Here is an 8,534-nt window from a genome sequence, read left to right as displayed (position 1 = left end):
TCGCAAGTTTGAATCCTGCCTCGGGCATGGATGTATATGATGTCCTTAGTTAGGTTTAAGTAGTCCTATGTTTAGGGGACTGATGACTTCAACTGTTAAGTCCCATAGTGCTTAGTCATTTGAGTAATTTGAACCATTTCAACTTATAGAACAATGAGTGTATTCCTGATTATATTTATTGAATGTGGGTCGCCTAATCTTAAGGTAAGTTGTGGGAACTAGTACTCATAAATGGAAGTCGATTTCACGAAGTACTAAATTTTCAAACAACTTTTTTTAAAGCATTTGGAATCTTATTCTAATGTGGAAAACAAGAACACAGAAAACTACCATGAAATACTGAAGTCACTTACATGGAACTTTGACATTGGTGGGAAGAGTGAAAGAAGAAAAAAAAATCAGTGTTGCTGATCTGTACAACACGAATTTTCAAATTAACAAGAGAAATAATCCAATGAAGTCCGTATCCAAGATGCACAAGCACCAAGGTAAATGTGAGCTGCTCAGAGACTCTGAAATATGAAGCTAACGCATCATGCTACAGGAAAATGCGACCACTCCTCTTCCATCGTGGTGTAGGTCATAGGCCTGTTCTGTCTTCTAATTATCCAGCCATTTTTTCTTGGGCTTCTTCAGGATCTTGTACCTAAAGGTTTAAAATTTGAAGCTTATTTCGGCAGTCTTGAATCTGGAATTGTTTGTAGATGTTCTAGCCAGTTTTGTCGATTAGACTCGATCTTCTCACTTATAGCATACATCACAAGCTCTTTAGAAGTTTCATTTCTGCCGCTTGAATCTACTTCATGTTTTTAGTAGTTGTCCAAGTTTCTCTTCCAAATAATAAAGTGAGGGTGGCCCCTCACCTTACAAAACTCGATTTTTGTGACTTTTCTCACTTTATTTCTCATCGTTCTATTGATTGTTCCGCATATCATCTGATATTTCTGCAGTTTCTTGTCAATGTCGAGCTCACTCCGGTAGCTTATAACACATCCAAGATAAGTGAAGTGACTAGCTTGATCAATGGCGACAATTACATCTTCAAATTGCACAGTCAACCAAGTTCTGTGTTCTCAACCCAAACTCTACTGGATGTGGCGGCAGTACGCTTGTAGTCAAGTGACTAAAATAGAGGGCAACGTAACAAACTTCTCCCTGATATGGCGTACAAATACGCATAAACGATTTCTTACGTTGGTACTGAATTTGAATGGTCTTTTGCTATTGATTCACGAAGCATACACACAGTGTCTAGAAGGTGAGGCAATAAAAATGCTTGGACGAACAGAAGTACTGTTGAGACGGTGCAAAACTTCTCGCATTTTATAGGAACGAGAGGCAAGATTCTTGTTGACATCCACGCTGAAAAGACTCATATTAAATCTCAAGTAGCCACTTGGGGGGTTAAGCCATTGCTATCACATATCAAGGATTAACTCACGGAAAGCTCAACTTCAGAATCCTCCGAGCAGACGTTGGAAACCACTCCAGAAATGCCACTTAATCCGAGAAAAGCCTTCATACTAAAAATTCCATAGCACACACGAGATATCTCTGAATCCGTAACTTCGTGAGAGAACCTTTGTCACCACCTAACAGTCAATACTGCCCACTAAGCACGTGAAATAAATTGTAACTGAACTGATACAGGATCGAGAAGCGATCTGCACCTTAAATGTTATACAGGGTGTTACAAAAAGGTACTGCCAAACTTTCAGGAAACATTCCTCACACACAAATAAAGAAAAGATGTTATGTGGACATGTGTCCGGAAACGCTTAATTTCGATGTTAGAGCTCATTTTAGTTTCGTCAATATGTACTGTACTTCCTCGATTCATCGCCAGTTGGCCCAATTGAAGGAAGGTAATGTTGACTTCGGTGCATTTACAAGTACGACACAACATGTGGTTCATGCACGATGGAGCTCCTGCACATTTCAGTCGAAGTGTTCGTACGCTTCCCAACAACAGATTCGGTGACCGACGGATTGGTAGAGGCGGACCAATTCCATGGCCTCCACGCTCTCCTGACCTCAACCCTCTTGACTTTCATTTATTGGGGCATTTGAAAGCTCTTGTCTACGCAACCCCGGTACCAAATGTAGAGACTCTTCGTGCTCGTATTGTGGACGGCTGTGATACAATACGCCATTCTCCAGCGCTGCATCAGCGCAACAGGGATTCCATGGGACGGAGGGTGGATGCATGTATCCTCGCTAACGGAGGACATTTTGAACATTTCCTGTAACAAAGTGAAGTCACGCTAGTACGTTCTGTTGTTGTGTGTTACAATTCCATGATTAATGTGATTTGAAGAGAAGTAATAAAATGAGCTCTAACATGGAAAGTAAGCGTTTCCGGACACATATCCACATAACATATTTTCTTTCTTTGTGTGTGAGGAATGTTTCCTGAAAGTTTGGCCGTACTTTTTTGTAACACCCTGTATAATTTAATTTGAACTGAACGATAAATAAAATTTTTGTTTGCTTTAGCTTACATTCGCACTTTTATTTTGCCTAACGACTACCGGTTTTGGTGCCGGGTACTGTCATCAGTGCATTCTACGATGAGAAACATAGATGATGATAAAGTCCCGTAGTCCTCGACAGAGCGTTGGGGACGATGCGGGAGGCCCGCACCGCTGTACTAGGCAATGTCCTACTGGAGGTGGTTTGCCATTGTCTTCCTCCGACCGCAATGGGGTGAATGATGATGATGATGAAGACGACACAATAATACCCAGTCATCTCGAGGCAGGTGAAAATCCCTGACCCCGCCGGGAATCGAACCCGGGACCCCGTGCTCGGGAAGCGAGAATGCTACCGCAAGACGAGGACGTGAACGAAATGTTTTTCTATGTGATAGCTAAAGTATGGTACAAAGTGCATCCTTAAGGTGCAGGTGCACAGCTGCCAAACTCGCTAATCCAAGTAGGCACTGATAAGTATTGGATTTGCATGATACAAAAGGATTACATTCACATCACAATATGGTAACATGGATACGATTTGTGGACTTCTGTCGGCTTCTGCTAATACTAGGACCCTCAGAAATCGATAAGAATGTAACAGTTTGTGTCCCAAAGAAAGAAGGTACTGAAACGTGTGAATTTTACGGGACCATCAGTTTAATAAGTAATGATTGCAAGATACTAGCACTGATTTCTTATGGAAGAATAGAAAAGCCGTAGAATTCGTCCACGGGGAAGATCGGTTTAGGTTCTTAAAAAATGAAGGAAGACGCGAGGCAATACTGACGTTACTACTCACCTCAGAAGAGGTTGAAGAAATGCAAGCCGATGTTTATAGCGTTCGTAGACTTAGAGAAAGCTTTTCATAATGTTGACACTAATACAATATTTTAAATTCTGAAAGTTCTGGGGATAAACCAGAGGGAGCGAGAGGTTGTGTACAACTTGTACAGAATACAGACTTCAGTTATGGAAGGAAATGAAGGGGAAGCAGTAGTGGAGACAAGAGTGGGACAGCGTTGTAGCCTATCCCAGATATTTTTGAAACTGTACTTTGAGAAAGCTGTATAGGAAACCAATGAAACATTTCGAAAAGGAATTAAAGTTCAGGGTGAAGAAATAAAAACTTCGAGCTTTGCCGATGACATTGTTATTCTATCAGAGGCAGCAAGGGCTTGGAAAAGTAGTTGAAAAGAATAGACCGGTTCCAAGACTAACATGAACAAATGTAAAACAATGGTAATGGTATGTAGTCTAATTAAAGCAGGTGATGCTGAAGGAATTAGACTAGGAAATGAAACAATGAAAGAAGTAGACGAGTTGTGCTGTTTGGATAGCAAAGTAACTGATGACGGCCGATGTAGAGAGGATATAAAATGCAGACTGTCAAGAGCATGAAAAGCTTTTCTGCAAGAGAGAAATACGTTAACATCGAATGTAAATTTAAATGTTAGGAATTTTTTATACTATTTGTCTGGAGTATAGCTTCGTAAAGAAGTAAAATGTGGTAGATAAACCACTTAGGAAAGAAGAGAATTGAAGCTTATGATATGTAGTGCAAAAGAAGGATGCTGAAAATTAAATGGTGGCGCGCGGGGTAACCGCGCGGTGTTGGACGTCTTGCCACGGTTCACGCGGCTCCCCCCGTCGGAGGCTCGAGTCCTCCCTCTGGCATGGGAGTGTGTGTTGTCATTAGCGTAAGTTAGTTTAAGTTAGATTAAGTATTGTGTAAGCCTAGGGACCGATGACCTCTGCAGTTTGGTCCCATAGGAATTTACTACAACTTTCCAATTAAATGGTGGGTCTAATAACTAGTGCAGTTTTGAACCGGAGTGCGAAAAAGAAGATTTGTAGCACAGCTTCATTAATAGAAGCGATTTATTGATGCGATGCATCTTGAGGCATCACGGAGTCGTCCGTTTGGTAATGGCCGGATGTGTTCGAGGGAGGGAGGGGGGGGGGGCTGGACGTTGTCGAGGAACGCGCTAACGACATGAGCAGATGCAACTACATCTAGACAGCAGTTGCTAGGCAGAGATAAGGAAGCTAGTAAAGATGAATGCCATGGATATCTTCATCAGACAACGTTCAAGACAAGAAAATAGAGCTAAACGACCAATGTAAATGTTGATACGAGCATACTGCTTGTCGGTTGATAGTAAGATGTTACTCCTCTATGGGCATGGGTGCATGTTTTATCTCGGTGTTGTGTCCTTCGCATCTATTAATTATTTGGACTTTAGCTGTTATAAGTGGCCCTCGAAATATCGGGACTCGTACAGAGTTGATGTCCTAGCTTGTCCCTCTTCTATTTGGCCAGAGCCTTTTACAAAATGTTAGGGTAATAATATTTTTAACCTTAAATGATACATATTTCACTTCCGACTGAATATTATCGCCTGATTTAAGTTCACTACCACCATCAAGAACTCGAACATAAAATGGATTCCTCTGAAATACGGTATTACGTGTACCACACTGTTTCTCAATACTACTACAGTCCGTTACTTTATCCAAAGGTACTAATTTCTCTGGCCTATTATAGGTAACAAAACGATACGAATTTTTAGCCGTATACCTCTTCCAAGGAACAGGCCGTTCATTCCGATACGTACTATGTGTGAACGTGCGTTGTCATGACTTTCGCAGCCTTGCCCCTTCCGGGACTACGCTCCGATCCTGACGACCTCGTCACCTACTGGACATAAAACTCTAATATTTCATTCTTCCAAATCCGCGAATCAGCTCTAGAATTTCTTGTTAGATTGTACACAATATCCATATCTGAATTTTATCCAAGAAACAGTAAAATTTTGCCAACAACATCACATGTTTACCCTGCACGAGATTCACCAAATGGAAATGTAGTTACTTTTGTCTGCGCGAATTTACCAACATGAAGCTACGTGGCCATTTACTAGTGGCTCCATCTTTAAGTCTCAGTTACCTTGAACATATTCATCGCGTTTCCAGTCTCTGAGACAGCCTGTATGTCTGGCTTTAATTTTGCAAAACGCTATTGTACTAAGAGAGAACACGAGGGGTATTTGGGAAGTAAGGTCCGATCTGGCGCAAAAATTGTTTTTTTATTTTTATTTTTTTTTTATTTGCAACAATTAGCTACATCTTCCAGCTACGTCTGTACATAGTCGCCGCTCCGACATAGAAGGCATTCGCCTGTGATTTCCGCCAATTCTCTACGCAGGTCTACACTTTGTTATCTGTACCAAAATGTTGTCATAGTTAGCGGCTCATGTGAGTATAGATGAATCTCGGGGGAGACAGTGACGGACTATATTGCGTGTGATCAAACACTTCCCGTTGAAGACGCTGCAGAAACAACTTCATGGCCGAGAATTGTCGTGAAGAAAGAAACGCATGACAGCTACTTTCTGTGGGCTGCGTGATCCCAGGCCAAATCTCTCATCAGGCCCTCATACTTGGCGGGCGACACTATTATTCAGGCATATTTATTTGCTCACTTTACAGTCAGAACAGAAGAAAAGAGCAACATGACGCGATCGATGGTCATATTCGAGACACTGCCCAACACATCCGTCCAAAGCTTCATCGTTTTCATTGTGGTTTCCATTTCGCGCCCGATGGGACCTTTCTTTCCGAACAGCTCTGGTAGTGTCACGCGGAATATCGTAGTAACTGGTAGGGGTAGACTAGTTCGGTTGTAAACCACCTGCTTCCTCGAAGATAGTAACGACTACCCGCCGGGCTTGTAATCCTCAGTTAAGTCTGGTTAAGAGGGCGAATTGTATCAATTAATAAATCCACTCCTTGCGCAACAGTAATAAATTATTAGGAAGTAGCAGGAAAACTTTTAGTAACTTTGTTGAATGATGAACAATTGCAACTAGATGTGAAAGATATTACAGAAGAATAGTGAAGATTGGAAGGGTAGTTAGATTAACCAATAAGAGCCATCGAATTCAGTTAGGAAAAAGAACTCTGGACATGACTTGACTACAACAAGCAGTTTCAAGTGGATGCTTAAAGTAGTAGTTATACAGATATTAAAATGCACACGACAGTTTGGTGTGGAGCGCAGTTGCAGACAATCTTCTGGCTGAAAACCATAATGAAAGTAAGAAAAAACCTCTTTCTTTCACTTTCTCTCTCTTTCACTTTCACTTTCTCTCTCTTTCACTTTCACTTTCTCTCTCTCTTTCTCTCTTTCTTTCTCTCTCTCTCTCTCTCTCTCTCTCTCTCCGAGATACACACACACACACACACACACACACACACACACACACACACACACACATCGTCGGCCACAGTAACTACAGCTCTCTTTATACGTGACACGTTTGGAATGTGTACGGACAGAGGCGGAGGATACGAAAGCAAACTGCTGCGCTGGCATTACCGTCACTGAGAACCGGAGGAAGGAACGTCTTCTGGTGGAGAGCCGCGTCGGACAGATGTCGCGCTGTTTGTCCCGCCTGACAGCCGGCTGGGCTGTGACGTGATGGGGACAGATCTGAGGGCCGCCAGCTGGCAGTGAGTTGGCTCGAGGCCAGTCCTGTGGTGGCCGAGGAACAAGTGAGTGCTCCTCACTTCGGAGCTTATTTGGTGTCCATTCATACTGTACAATATATACACGAAGCATTTCCCAAACGTTTCATTTAACAAATTACGTCTTACCAGTGACACCTACATCCCTACGTTTATTTACGTACTCCGCAAGCCATCCTACGGTGCATGGAGGAGGGTACTACGTACCACTACTAGTTATTTCAGTCTTCTGACTGATTTGTCACGGCCCGCCACGAATTCCTCTCCTGTGTCAACCCTTTCATCCCAGAGTAGCAATCCACAACCTCGATTATTTGCTGGATGTATTCCAATCTCTATCCTCAGTACGACCCCTAATGTCTCTCATCTTATATTAGTGGTCGTTACGCGAAAAATATGGTGGCGGCAGCAAAAGCCTCAAGTGCCTGTTTAAATTTCCGCAATAGTGCTTCACGAAAAGAGCGTCATCTTCCTGGAGGGACTCCGATCTTTGTTCACGAAGCAACTCCGTAATACCTGTGTGCTGATCGAACCTACCAGTAACAAATCTAGCGGCATGCCACTGAACTGGGGTCCACAAACACACGATCAGTACTCAAGAATGGGTCACACAAGCATTCTATACGGTGCCTCCTTCATAGATGAGTTACGCTTTCCCAAAATTCTCAAAGTATAACGATGTCGAGCATTCGCCTTCCCTATCGCCAACCTGACGTGCTCATTCCATTACACATCGCTTTGCATCAGTACACCCATATACGAGTATGTAATCGATGTGACTGTGTCTTACAGCACACTACTTGTACTGTTTGAGAGTTACAAGAATTTTTTTTTTCTACTCATCTGCATTAGCTTACATTTTTCTGCATTTAGAGTAAGCTGCCATTTATCACATCGCGAAATTCTAAGTCATCTTGTATCGTACTATAGTCACTTAGCGGCGGCACCTTACCGTACACCACTGCGTCATCAGCATACAACCGTAAATTGCTGCTGGCCCTGTCCGTCAGATCATTTATGCAGACGGAGAGTAAGAGCGGTCCTGTCCCACTTCCATGGGGCTCTCCTGGCGACACCTCTAATGAACACTCGCCCTCGAGGCCGTCTATTGGGTTCTATTACCTAAAGGTCTTCGAGCCACTCACATACCTGGGAACCCACTGTATAAGCTCAGACGTTCGTCAGCAGTCTGCACTGGTGATCGTTAAGTAGTCTTTAATATCGCACTTGAATAAAGAACAACTACGAGAATGACTCATTGACTGGGGTCACACAATCCAGGGACTGTTGTGATGATAAACCTAAGCTGCTCACTCGTTCCGAAGTGGAAGTCAACGACAGAGATGCCGCACCGAGCTAGGTGGCGCACTGGTTAGCACGCTGGTCTCGCATTCGGGAGGACGAAGGTCCAAACCCGCGTTTTCCGTGATTTCCCTACATCGCTTCAGGCAAATGCCAGGATGGTTCCCTTCAAAGGACACGGCCGACATCCTTCCCTAATACGATTGGACCGCTGACCTCGCTGTTTGGTGG

Source organism: Schistocerca nitens, chromosome 6 (genome assembly GCF_023898315.1).
Source record: "Schistocerca nitens isolate TAMUIC-IGC-003100 chromosome 6, iqSchNite1.1, whole genome shotgun sequence".
In the NCBI taxonomy this organism is placed as follows: Eukaryota; Metazoa; Arthropoda; class Insecta; order Orthoptera; family Acrididae; genus Schistocerca; species Schistocerca nitens.
This window is presented reverse-complemented; position numbering follows the sequence as displayed.